The 11324-nt window shown below is 50.5% G+C and overlaps 1 long non-coding RNA gene across 1 annotated transcript in view; it reads left to right on the forward strand.

Annotated features, from left to right (window-relative positions):
- LOC134488509 (uncharacterized) overlaps positions 1–11324 on the forward strand; it is a 679404-nt gene that overhangs the window by 31787 nt on the left and 636293 nt on the right. The gene's annotated exons all lie outside the window — the stretch shown is intronic.

An 11324-nucleotide genomic window follows, 5' to 3' on the forward strand; every position in this document is an offset into this window, starting at 1 on the left:
AAACAGGACACCCCGAAAATGCGTTCTCAATATTTTGGGTCGCCTGGGCCTTTTTAGAATTCTGTGTCGCAGGAAGACGACAAGCTGGGCTGGAACGGATGGATTCTGCTGCCGGAAGTCTTGTGGGGAACCACTGATCTATAAATGAAATAGTGAAATACTTTTATAGAGGAGAACGAAGTAGTCACTCTGATGATGAACATACTTAGGAGTTGCTGGGCAAGTGGGCCATGAATGCTGCTTTTAAAAATAGGTATTCTTAGATTTATATCCCATCTTTCTTTGTACAACTCCAGGGAGTGGGTATAATGCGCCTGCTTCCTTTGTTCCCCCACAGCAACAACCCTGTAAGGTGGGTTGAGCTGAGAGAGAGGAACTGGCCAAACTCGCCCAGCTGGCTTTCGTGACTAAGCCAGAATCAGAACTCACAGCCTTCCCAGTTTGTAGCCCGGCACCCTTGCCACTTGTAAGGGACGCGGTGGCGCTGCGGGTTAAACTGCTGAGCTGCCGATCGGAAGGTTGGCGGTTCGAAACCGCATGGCGGGGTGAGCTCCCGTTGCTCGTCCCAGCTCCTGCTCACCTAGCAGTTCGAAAACATGCAAATGTGAGTAGATTAATTGGTACCGCTTCGACGGGAAGGTAACGGCGTTCCGTGAGTCATGCTGGCCACATGACCCGGAAGTGTCCTATGGACAACGCCGGCTCCAAGGCTTAGAAACGGAGATGAGCACCGCCCCCTAGAGTCGGACTCGACTGGACTTTACGTCAAGGGAAACCTTTACCTTTACCTTTACCCTTGCCACTATACCTGTAGAGGGCAGAGGGACCAGCCTTGAAGGGCAGGAGGAAAGCTGCTTCCAATGCAATGGTCGGATAAGAGGGGCCTGAGTCCGGGCAAGGATGTAACGTGGGTAAACATCTCAGGCAGGCCTCTCCCTAATTCACACAAAGATAAAGTGAGGGAGGAGGGAAATGGATTCAGACTTGCAAGATTCTGTTACCATAGCTTTACGATAAAAGTATATGGCATTAGTTTCTTAGTCTGGTCTACTTTGGGCTGACGTCAGTCTTGCAAGTCTGCACAAGCTTCCCACTCCCTCTTTTTATCTTTGAGTAAACTAGGGAACTAGGCTGAGAGAAGGAAGGCAGATGCTTTTGAGCTGTGGTGTTGGAGGAAAATCCTGAGAGTGCCTTGGACTGCCAGAAGATCAAACCAGTCCATCCTCCAGGAAATAAAGCCAGACTGCTCACTTGAGGGAATGATATTAAAGGCAAAACTGAAATACTTTGGCCACATAATGAGAAGACAGGACACCCTGGAGAAGATGCTGATGCTAGGGAGAGTGGAAGGCAAAAGGAAGAGGGGCCGACCGAGGGCAAGGTGGAGGGATGACATTCTAGAGGGGACGGACTCGTCCCTGGGGGAGCTGGGGGTGTTGACGACTGACAGGAAGCTCTGGCGTGGGCTGGTCCATGGAGTCACGAAGAGTCGGAAGCGACTGAACGAATAAACAAGAACAAAAACCAGGGAGAGTCATGCCTGAGACGTTTTCTCAAGTTACTTTCTTAGCCTGGGCTCAAGCCCCTCTTATCTGACCATTGCATTGGAAGCATCTTTCCTCCCGTCTTTCAAGGCCACTCCCTTTCCTCTCTGCACGACCAAACTGGCTTTCATCATTTAATGAACCAATTTGATTTTTGTATTTTATTTAGTTTAATAACTTAAAATAAAGCTTCCAGATCCAAGGGCAGTCTACCACTGATTGCCAATTGCCCAAAGGCAGCCATGAAGGAGGTCGGTCGCCTTCTGGCTGCCACTGTGTGGAGCCAGACACCGGCCCGGGTGGTCAGAATGTCTCTTTGTGACATCACCTTCAGTCGTTGGATCTGAGTGTGCGCGTGCGCATGCAGGAGGCGCAGAGTGTGCAAGAGAGAAAGTGGCGGCTGACCAAAGCATACTGGCTTGAACAACGCTATGGAGATGGACGCGAGGACATAGGTTTCCCTTTGCTCCTTGGACACCTTTTTATGCCACTTCAGCTGGTCTTGCTGTGACGGAACACCTAACAGACCCTGGAGGAGCCGAAAAGGATTGTGGTAAAGGAGGCATCTTAGTGCTGGGGTGGATAAAATAAATAACTTGAATTTAAGCAATTAAAGTTTGCACGGGGAAGGCCCTCGGAGCAACTGCATCTCCATCACATGAGGTGTAAGTTGCGCGGGACAATGGCTTTCGAGATTTGGGGGCATTCCTGTCCTCGCCAGAAAGGCCTTCCCAAAAGGTCTTTGCAAGTGGTCCTTGTCCCCCAAGCTGGCCAGCCCTGCAGGGTTTGACGACTGCAGAGGAAGAGGCACACACGGGGGGCACCTTACAGCCCGGGAGCATCAGAAGGGGCCTTCGGCCGGATCCGATCCTGGGCTCAGCTGGGTGCTACCAGTTCAGCTTTGAAGCAGCCCCGCTCGGAGCAGGTGGGAAAGGCAAGCTGCATGCTGCACCTTGTCAGCTTTTCCCCCTAGGCAAATATTGTGGGTCCACCCAGGGGAAGACCGGAATTGTCCCCATGGTGGACAGGAGGAGGAGGAGGAAGTGGAAACTTCTGAGAGGGAGGAAGCACCCAGGGGATTCCTCACCAAAATAAAAACCTGGAGAAAACCTTTCAGCAGTAAGGGGGTGCCCTGGGATTGGGGTGGCTGATCCAGAAGACAGAGCCTTGACTGTTTCGGGGGGGGGGGTCAGAGTTACAACAGCCCTAGAGTGTAGGCAAGGAGAAGTATTCCTTTGCCACTGGGGTGGGGTGGGAGGAAGGAAGGGCTGAAGCTCTCTAGGATAGGGAGAGGGTCCCTATTCAAGAGAGGGTCCAAATTCAAACCCAGTCACAAAGAGATCTTCAATCTTCGTTAAAAAGAAAAAAACACCTGACAATCAACAACCAATATATAAATAGAAAAGCTAAGAGCTAAAATGTAAAATGGGATCGGTCCAATCCTGGAAAGCTGATCAAGATTGATAGAAGTAGAGGAGTAAAGTGGTGGGGTTTCAAGGTGGTCTCTTTTCCCTACAGGAGGCCAGTGGGTGGAGCCTAAAGTTGGGGAAAATGGCCCAATGTATAAAGAAATGCAAATTGGTGAGTGCTGTGGGCATCACATGCATGACTTAGGGGACACACAGAGGGGTACAGAAGAAAATGGGCTCACTTATCCATAAGACTACAGGTAGTCCTCACTTAACAACCACAACTGCGACCAGAATTTCAGCTGCTAAGTGAAACTGTCATTAAGTGAATCCAACCCAATTTTATGACCTTTTTTGCAGGGGTCAAGATGGTAATGGTGACAGCAGGACTGACACCCCGCTCCTCTTTTACGGGCATTGCATGTCAAAAAAGCTGGGGCTTTGATGGCACAGCTTTCACCGCCATCTTGACTTTTTTTACCTCCCCCTTTCAGATACCCCAGATAAGCACCTTTTTGTTGGCAAAATGGACAGTTTTAACTCTGAAATATCATTCCCCTCTGATATTCATATGGCCCCCACCCTGGGCCTATTTAAATGAGCCCTTAAAACCTGGGTTAGGGTGGCAGATGGACTTCGATAACTTTTTGTGTGTTTTTATTGTAATTTTCCCTTTTGCGTTTTGGAAGTCGTAACAGATTGGGCGGCCTACGAATTCAGGAAACAAGCAAACGGAAGTATTTTGCTTTTTAAAGTAAAAAATAATAAAATTAAGTAACTCGAATGTGGGAATCCCCTTTCCTGTGATTGCTGGGCAACAAAAAGTTTTTCAAGGGGATGCAGAAGGGACTAGTGTTGCGCTGAGGTTCCTTGGCTGCCGGGGTGGGGCGGAGGGGGGGGAACACGACCGCCGCCCTTAAAAATGCACGCCGACGTGGGGGGGCGGCCTCTGATGGCCGGGGTTTCCCTTCCTCGTCTCGAGCGCAGCTGCCCAGTGGACAGGGCAAACGGCGTGTCTTCCGGGAGCCCTTTTCAGTGGATGTCCAGGCGATGCCTGTCTCCCGGGAATGGAAAGGGGGCTGCTTGGGGTGGGGGGCATAGCCTTTCCCTCCCGGCCCCCAGCCAGCTACCGATAGGGGGGCCGTGAGCAGTGGCCCCCTCGGGAGGCCTCGGGGAACCGCAGCCTTTGAAAACACCACCGTGTTCCTTCTTCTTTCCACAGGCACAATATAAGGACGATCTTTCCTCTTTTAAGCCTAATATTTTTCAAGTTGTCCCTACTGAAGTCCTCATTTTCTCATCCTTGCAGGTCCATTGATGTGCAGAACAGCTGGCTCCCCTAAACTCCTGACCCCCCTCCCTCCCTCCCTCTACCTCCCCTTTTCCCCTCCTTCCTTCCCTCCCTGCCATCTTCCTTCCTCTGTTCCTCCCTCCCTCCCTTCCTTCTTCCCGCTCCCTCCCTCCCTCCCTTCCTTCTTCCCTCTATCTTCCTCCTTCCCTTCCTTTTCCCGTCCTTCCTTCCCTCCCTGCCGTCTTCCTTCCTCTGTTCCCCCCTTCCTTCTTCCCTCTCCCTCCCTCCCTCCCTCCCTTCTTCCTTCTACCTCCTTTCCTTCCTTTTTCCCTCCTTCCTTCCCTCCCTGCCATCTTCCCTCCTTCCTCCGTCCCTCCATTCTTCCCTCTTTCTTCATCCCTCCCTCCCTTTTCCTCCTTTCCTTCCTTTTTCCCTCCTTCCTTTCCTTCCTGCTGTCTTCCTTCCTTCCTCTGTTCTCCCCTTCCTTCTTCCCTCTATCTTCCTCCTTTCTTTCTCTTTCTTTCTTTCCTTCCTTCCTTCCTCACTCACTCACTCACTCACTCACTCACTCACTCCTTCTCCTGCCTTCAACTCTCTTTTTCCCTTCTCTACCTTCATCCCTTCCTTCTTTTGATTCCTAATTATTGTTCTTATTTATCCTGAATGGCACTCGTTTATTATTTTCATTCATTACTTAATCAGTTTCATAGTTGTTGCATATTATGTACTTATTTCCGATGGATATTATCTGCTGTGTACTGTTATTATTCAAACCCTTTTACATCGTATTTTTTATGCTTATTTGCACAAATTGAGTAACAGAACATTCCGTGACATGGAAGATTATTGGGAAGGAGTTGATCCTATAATGCGTTACACGTCACTGTAAGGAAAATTTCTAAATACCTTTTGCTGCTGTATTTCAGAAGAGATGTATTATTTCTTGGTTTACAAATATTGGCATAAAATCAGAAAATCTATAACATAAAGATAGCAAGAAGCACCCATGCAGGGGTATCTGAGGAGGTAAAAAAAGTCAAGATGGTGTTTTTATGTGTGTTGCCAAAAGGGTGGGGCCTGAGTTGCACAGTAGCAGGTGCCATCTTGACTTTTTTGACCCCCTTCCCTTGCAGATAATCACCAAACCTCTCCACCCCAAAGTAGTGACGGAGTTTTTAAAGGTTAGTAAAAGAACGCCAAGCAGCTAACAGCAATCTTGCAGAGTAGAAGCGTGAACCGAAAAAGAGAACTTGCACATTAAGCTGAATTACGTTCAGAAATAAATTCAGTCTTCACACTGTAGTTAGATGAAGAAAATACAGATAGCTTACTTTTATTCAGTAGATCTGGATACAGGTAGGTTCATAGTAGAAAGCATTTAATCATCACTGGTTCTTTGGTAGCAGAGGATGGTTGAGGGAGGGGCTGCAAGCCTGCAGCCCCCCTGCATGCATGTCTGCTCACGAGGTAAAGAAAACGGAGACTGTGAAATCTCCCAGACTCAAGGAGGAGGAGGAAGAGGAAATCAGGTGACCCATGTGACTTCCCACAAGCACCATCAGACAAATCCTCTTATTTTGCTTGTGAGACAATGCTGAGTTGAACCCTGATAATTCCAACAAGTAGTTGCCGGGGGAATGTTGCAATATGGATGGTTCTCATCAGCCTTCTGGTTCAAACCACCGCCTGTCGCAGAGGGGGAAACAGTTGAGTACCCACAAACAGCGAGATCCGACTTTTTACTACAGAAGAAAAGGATTCCTGCTTTTTATTGTTTTCAACCTAACAGAACACGGGAAATCATTCTGCAAAGGGGGTCCGGAGTCCATCCATCTGCTTGTTGGCAGGATAACTCTCCGAAAACTGAGCAGAATGGGACCCAGTTGGGTGGGCTGGGAGAAGCTGGCAAAAGAAAAGTTGTCCTCAAAAATGGGCCAGATCCGACCGGGGGCTGCAGAGAAAAAAAATCCAGAAAAAATCCCCCCCCCAATTCCAACTGGGAGAACGTGGACAGCGGATCAGAGGGTTGCCGGCTGCTCCCTTCTAAGCCCCTCCCGCCTCATGTGACCCAGAGCGGAGTGTATGCAGCCTGCCCTGGATTTCCCAATGCACACACACGTGCAAATACACACTGATGCAGCTGGAGGGTACATCAGAAACACACTTGCACACACATTACACAGAAGAGAACAGAAGGGTGTTCCCCTGTGGTGACTGTGGGTAAAGGGTTCCAGAAGGTGGTCTCTGCAGGTCACCCCTCTTCTTCCCACCTGCTCACCCCCCTCCCTGCTCCCCAGAACCCCATTTAAGCCACACCCTCTGGATAGCACCCCCCTCCTCATCCATAAAAATTTTGCAAACTTCAGGACTCAGGACTGACGCTTGAAGAACTCATTTCTTGCCTTAAAAAAAAAAGCTATCAAGCCCCAAATATTCTAACTTTGGGGAATAGGATCGGTTGTGGAAGCCCTTAGACTACCTGAGTGGCTTAGTTTTGCACCTTTCTCGCTATTTCTTCTTTCGAACAGGCTGGTGTTTTAGTTGGATGCTAAGAAAAACATCTGGATGATAACAGCTGCTCAGCGACGGAACAGATGACTTCCCCAGAAGGTGGAGGACACATCTTTGCTGGAGGTCTGTCAATACAGAAGTGGCTGTGCTGTGGGAAGGGGGTTGGACTGGATGACCTCAGAGGTCCCTTCTAACCTTTCCATTCTGAGATTCTCACGCTGTACAGTTGCATAAAGGCAGTTGAATTCAGGGGTTATGTAGCAGGGTCAGCAGGGCCCTCTGCTGGCCTGCTTCTTCCCTGCAACTTTTGGAGGCCGCACAATGGCTAGCAATTAGGCTCCAGCCAGAAAGCTTTCATTTGCTTCCTTCATTTGCTTCATTTCCTTTTCATTTCCTTTGCACTTGTTTTTCCTTCTGTTATATCTGCCCTTGGTGCGGCATCACATTTCATATGCTACCTGTGGTCTTCCCTCTAAGGCAGGGGTTCTCAACCTTGGCACCTGTCAGCATGGACTCTTTGCAAGGTCGTCCAGTTCAGAGTTGCCACCCTGCCATGATTTGGTGCTGCTGATGCATAGGGGAGGGGCAGGGGCGTGGAATGGAAACCTGCACGCACGAAACGGCTGGCATTCTTTTGTAAGCCGGTGTGAGATATGGGGATGAGAAGAACTGTCAAGGTCAGACTCCTGTGCCATCTGGAGACGGCCGAATAGAAGTGTGAAGGGGGTCACTGAGGGGGAACGTGGAAAGTTACAGAAAATGGGTGCTTGTCTGCGGTGGTGGTGGTGGTGGTGGTGGAGAAGCCTTAAGCTGCTGAATTGCCCACAAAAAGTTAATCAAACTGCTTAGCCAGTTTGGTCTGGTGGTGAAGGCAACGGGATAGAAACCAGGAAGCTGTGAGTTCTAGTCCTGCCTTGGGCATGAAAGCCAGCTGGGTGACCTTGGGCCAGTCCCTCTCTCTCAGCCCAACCCACCTCACAGGGCTGTTGTTGTGGGGGAAATAGGAGGAGGAAGGAGTATTAGGTATGTTCCCCACCTTGAGTTATTTATAAAAATAATAAAGGCGGGATAGAAAATAAATAAATAATAATCATGACTTTTCTTTGAAACTGGATGCTGAGTCCCACTGAATAACTTAATGTATAATCTGCATGACCTAGGATTAAGTGGCATTTAGGGGAATAGAGAACTGGGTTCATCACAGCACCTTTCAGATGTGTGGCTGGCTGGGGAATTCTGGGAGTTGAAGTCTACACATCTGAAAGGTGCCAAGGTTGAGAAACACTGCTCTAAGGATCCCAGGGCAAGATACATAAGGTAGTCCTCGCTTAACAACCATTCATTTAGTGATGGTTCGGACTTACAACGGTGCTGAAAAAACCAACTTATGACCAGTCCTCACACTTATGACTGTCACAGCATCCCCACGGTCATGTGATCACGGTTTGGGCACTTGGCAACTGATTTGCGTTTATGACCGTCACAGCGTCCTGTGGTCACATGATCGCCATTTTTGACCTTCCCAGCTGGCTTCTGGCAAGCAAAATCAATGGGCAACTGCATGATTCACTTAACGACCATGTGGTTCACTTAATGCCCATGGTGATTTGCTTAACAACCGCCACAAAAAGTCATAAAATCAGGTTGGATTTGCTTAATGACCACTTCACTTAGCAACTGAAATTCCCATCCCAGTTGTAGTAGTTAAGCGAGGACTATCAGTCATTCCCTCGCACCATCATAACAGCAGTTCTGGGTTTGTGCCATACGTCAAACAATAAACAAGCAAATGTCTTGAGTTCTTACATCAAGCTAAGCCGCCCAAAGCCAAGGGCCCAGCTTAAACCTAGCCCAGTTGAGCATGCCACACAAAAGCAGCAGCTCCTTAAGTGCTGTTTCTGCAGTGCTGACTCAGACTATAAAAAGGAAACGGGGTGCACAAAAAGGAACACATCCCATTCAATTTAAGCTGCGCAGTGTCGTTGTTCTGATTCCGAATGACCCAGATGCGTCTGGCAGGCCCAAGGACGTGTTGCAGATTATTGGACCAGGGATGAGGCAGGCTTGATCCTGCAGGGGTCTTCAGCCGTTGAGGAGGAAGGAAGGAATCATGGAGCAAATGTGCTGTGTTGGCCACAGAAATTGTCCTCTGGACTTGAGCTAGGAAAAGGAAGTGGGTGCCCACGCTGAGGACCAGTTCTCTATGCCCCTCAGTGAAGGGGGCAAAGAAGCACTGAGCCCACCACACAGGCAGACCCTCAGGGCCAGGATCTGGGGTGTCGTTGGGTGTCCTGGTTAAAGAATGTCCTGCAAAACACACTCCCATTGTTCCAAGCTTAGAATAACAAGAGAATGTTCGGACGCAAGCTTGGGATGGTTTGGCCCAAGGTTGGAGTGCTCAGAACCATTGTTTGGAACTTGGAAATCGGCCAAGAGGATGTTTCATCACCATCAGCAAAATCCTTATCATCATGACTGCAAAAAAAAAAAAAGCTTAACTTTTCTTTCTCTGTTGTTGGCTCCAAGAATTTTTAAAGTTTTTTTTTTAATCATCTTCTTGGACAACTTTTCTGTAAGTTGGATTGTTCAGTCTCCCATCCTACTTACTTTGGCTTCAGACAGACAATCTAGGGAACAGGGGCTCGTTTTGAATTCTCATGGTTTCCCATGGCAGAACCCTGAAAATGCCCTATTTTGCCCTGAGCCTGGGCCAAAACTGAGGAAGAGATGGGGTGGGGTGGTTGTTTCGTGCTTGGAATATTTGAAATAGCCCTCCTTATCTTGGAATGATCCATAAACCTCTAAGACTGGTTTCAGGGGTGCCATTAAGCCATTCACTGTGTTCTCCATTTCAATATTCCTTCTCCCCTTATTTGTTGTTTTCTCTTTCTTTTTTTCTGTCCCTCTTTTCTCCCCCCCCCCCTTCTTCTCCTTCTGCCCCTAAAATGGAAACACCCCCTTAAGAAGACGAGTTGGCCTCCTGGAGACTTCGTGGCCATATGCCAAGGGCTCGAAGGAAATGACTGCGCATCACCTGGAAGTGGATTTTAATGTTATTATTAATTAAATTTACATGCTGCCTGACTCCCAGCAACTCTGAGCAGTTTTTTGTTTTTTTTAACTATGAATTGGTCATTCATCACTAGGTCTTATACTGCTTGTCCTTTCACGATTTTGAACGGCATATGCTGCTATGCCGGGGTCATTTTATGCACTGTGAATGTTGTCCTCTCTCTTCTGTTGTCAGCTGCTGTGACTTTAAAAGACTCCGCGCCGGACAAGCATTCTTAGCCTTCTATTATTCTTATTTTCTTGGATACAGCATGAAGACGGGATGCTCGGCTGGTCTTCGCCTCCATCTCAAACCCGGCCTGGCTGTTGACCCTCCTTAGCTTTCTTTTGAGCATCCAAGCGGGGGGGGGGGGGCGGAGAGGACACCCCCCCCCCCGGCCGCCGGGTTCCCGCCGGATTCCTGGTGACGCGTTCCGGGGAGTTTCCCTGCCGTGCCATTTGCCTTCCCCTCCGCCGGGGCTATGCTCTCGACATCCCAGCCTAGCCCCCAGATTTGGGATGTCCTCGTGGTGCGCCGTCCAGGACTGGCAGGTGCAACCCCGCTGGGCTTTGCAGAGGCAGGGCTGGCGAGGGGAATCAAGCGGGTGCCGCCCGGGTCCTGCTGGGCGCCGCTTCCCTCTGGCTGCGCCTCCGCCCCCCTTTCCTCCTCCCTCCCGGCGCTCCTTCCTCTCTTCCTGCCTCCACCTCGCTTCCCACCTTCGCTCCCCCCCGCCACTTTCCCCACCTCCTTCCCGGCTCCTGCCTTTTCTCCGCCTCCCTTTGTCTCCGCTCTGCCGCGGCCGGGCAGGCGAGCAAGGCGCCGGGCGCCGGGATGCTCCCGGCCTGAAGGAGCTGCGCCCCAGCCATGGCTGCGGCGGCGGCGGCAGGTACCGGCGGGGAAGACGGGCCGGGCAGGGCGAGGACTCGCTCCCCGCCGCCGGAGCCTGGATGCAGCCCCGCTTCCCCCTCCGTGCCGCGGAGGAACCTGCGCCCGGCCCGGCCTTGGGAAGCCGCGATTGCGGCTGCCTCGCCGGCGGCCATCTCCTGGCAAAGAGAGAGGGCTTCTGAGCACGTCCAGAGGGCGGGCGGAAAGGAGGCGGGAGGGCCAGGGATGCTGCGGGGCTGCGCGCCTCCGGGGCCCTGGGCGCTTCGTGCGCTGGGGCTGGATGGGGGAGCAGCCTTCTGCGAAGCCCCCCACCCCCCGAACTGCGGGGATTTCATTCCACCCAGTTGCCGACGTCGCGAAAGAGTTTCTGGGCATGGGCAGATGCCAGCAGCAGTAAAAGCTGCCGGGGGCGTGCGGGAGAGAGCAAATGGCCGCCGGCCCTCTCCCCATCCTTAAGGAACTATTAGAAACAGTAGGAATGACTCCAGATGCATTTTTCCTAAGCTGTCCTCTGATGGGGGGGGGGGGGGAAAGAGAGATGGGGTCTCATCATAAAGGCCCCCTACGTGTCCTTTTGGGACCTTCCAGAAGGCCTTGTGTCTCCTCTTATTCTCTAGCTCTTAATTTTTCTC

Source organism: Candoia aspera, chromosome 1 (genome assembly GCF_035149785.1).
Source record: "Candoia aspera isolate rCanAsp1 chromosome 1, rCanAsp1.hap2, whole genome shotgun sequence".
Lineage (NCBI taxonomy): Eukaryota > Metazoa > Chordata > Lepidosauria > Squamata > Boidae > Candoia > Candoia aspera.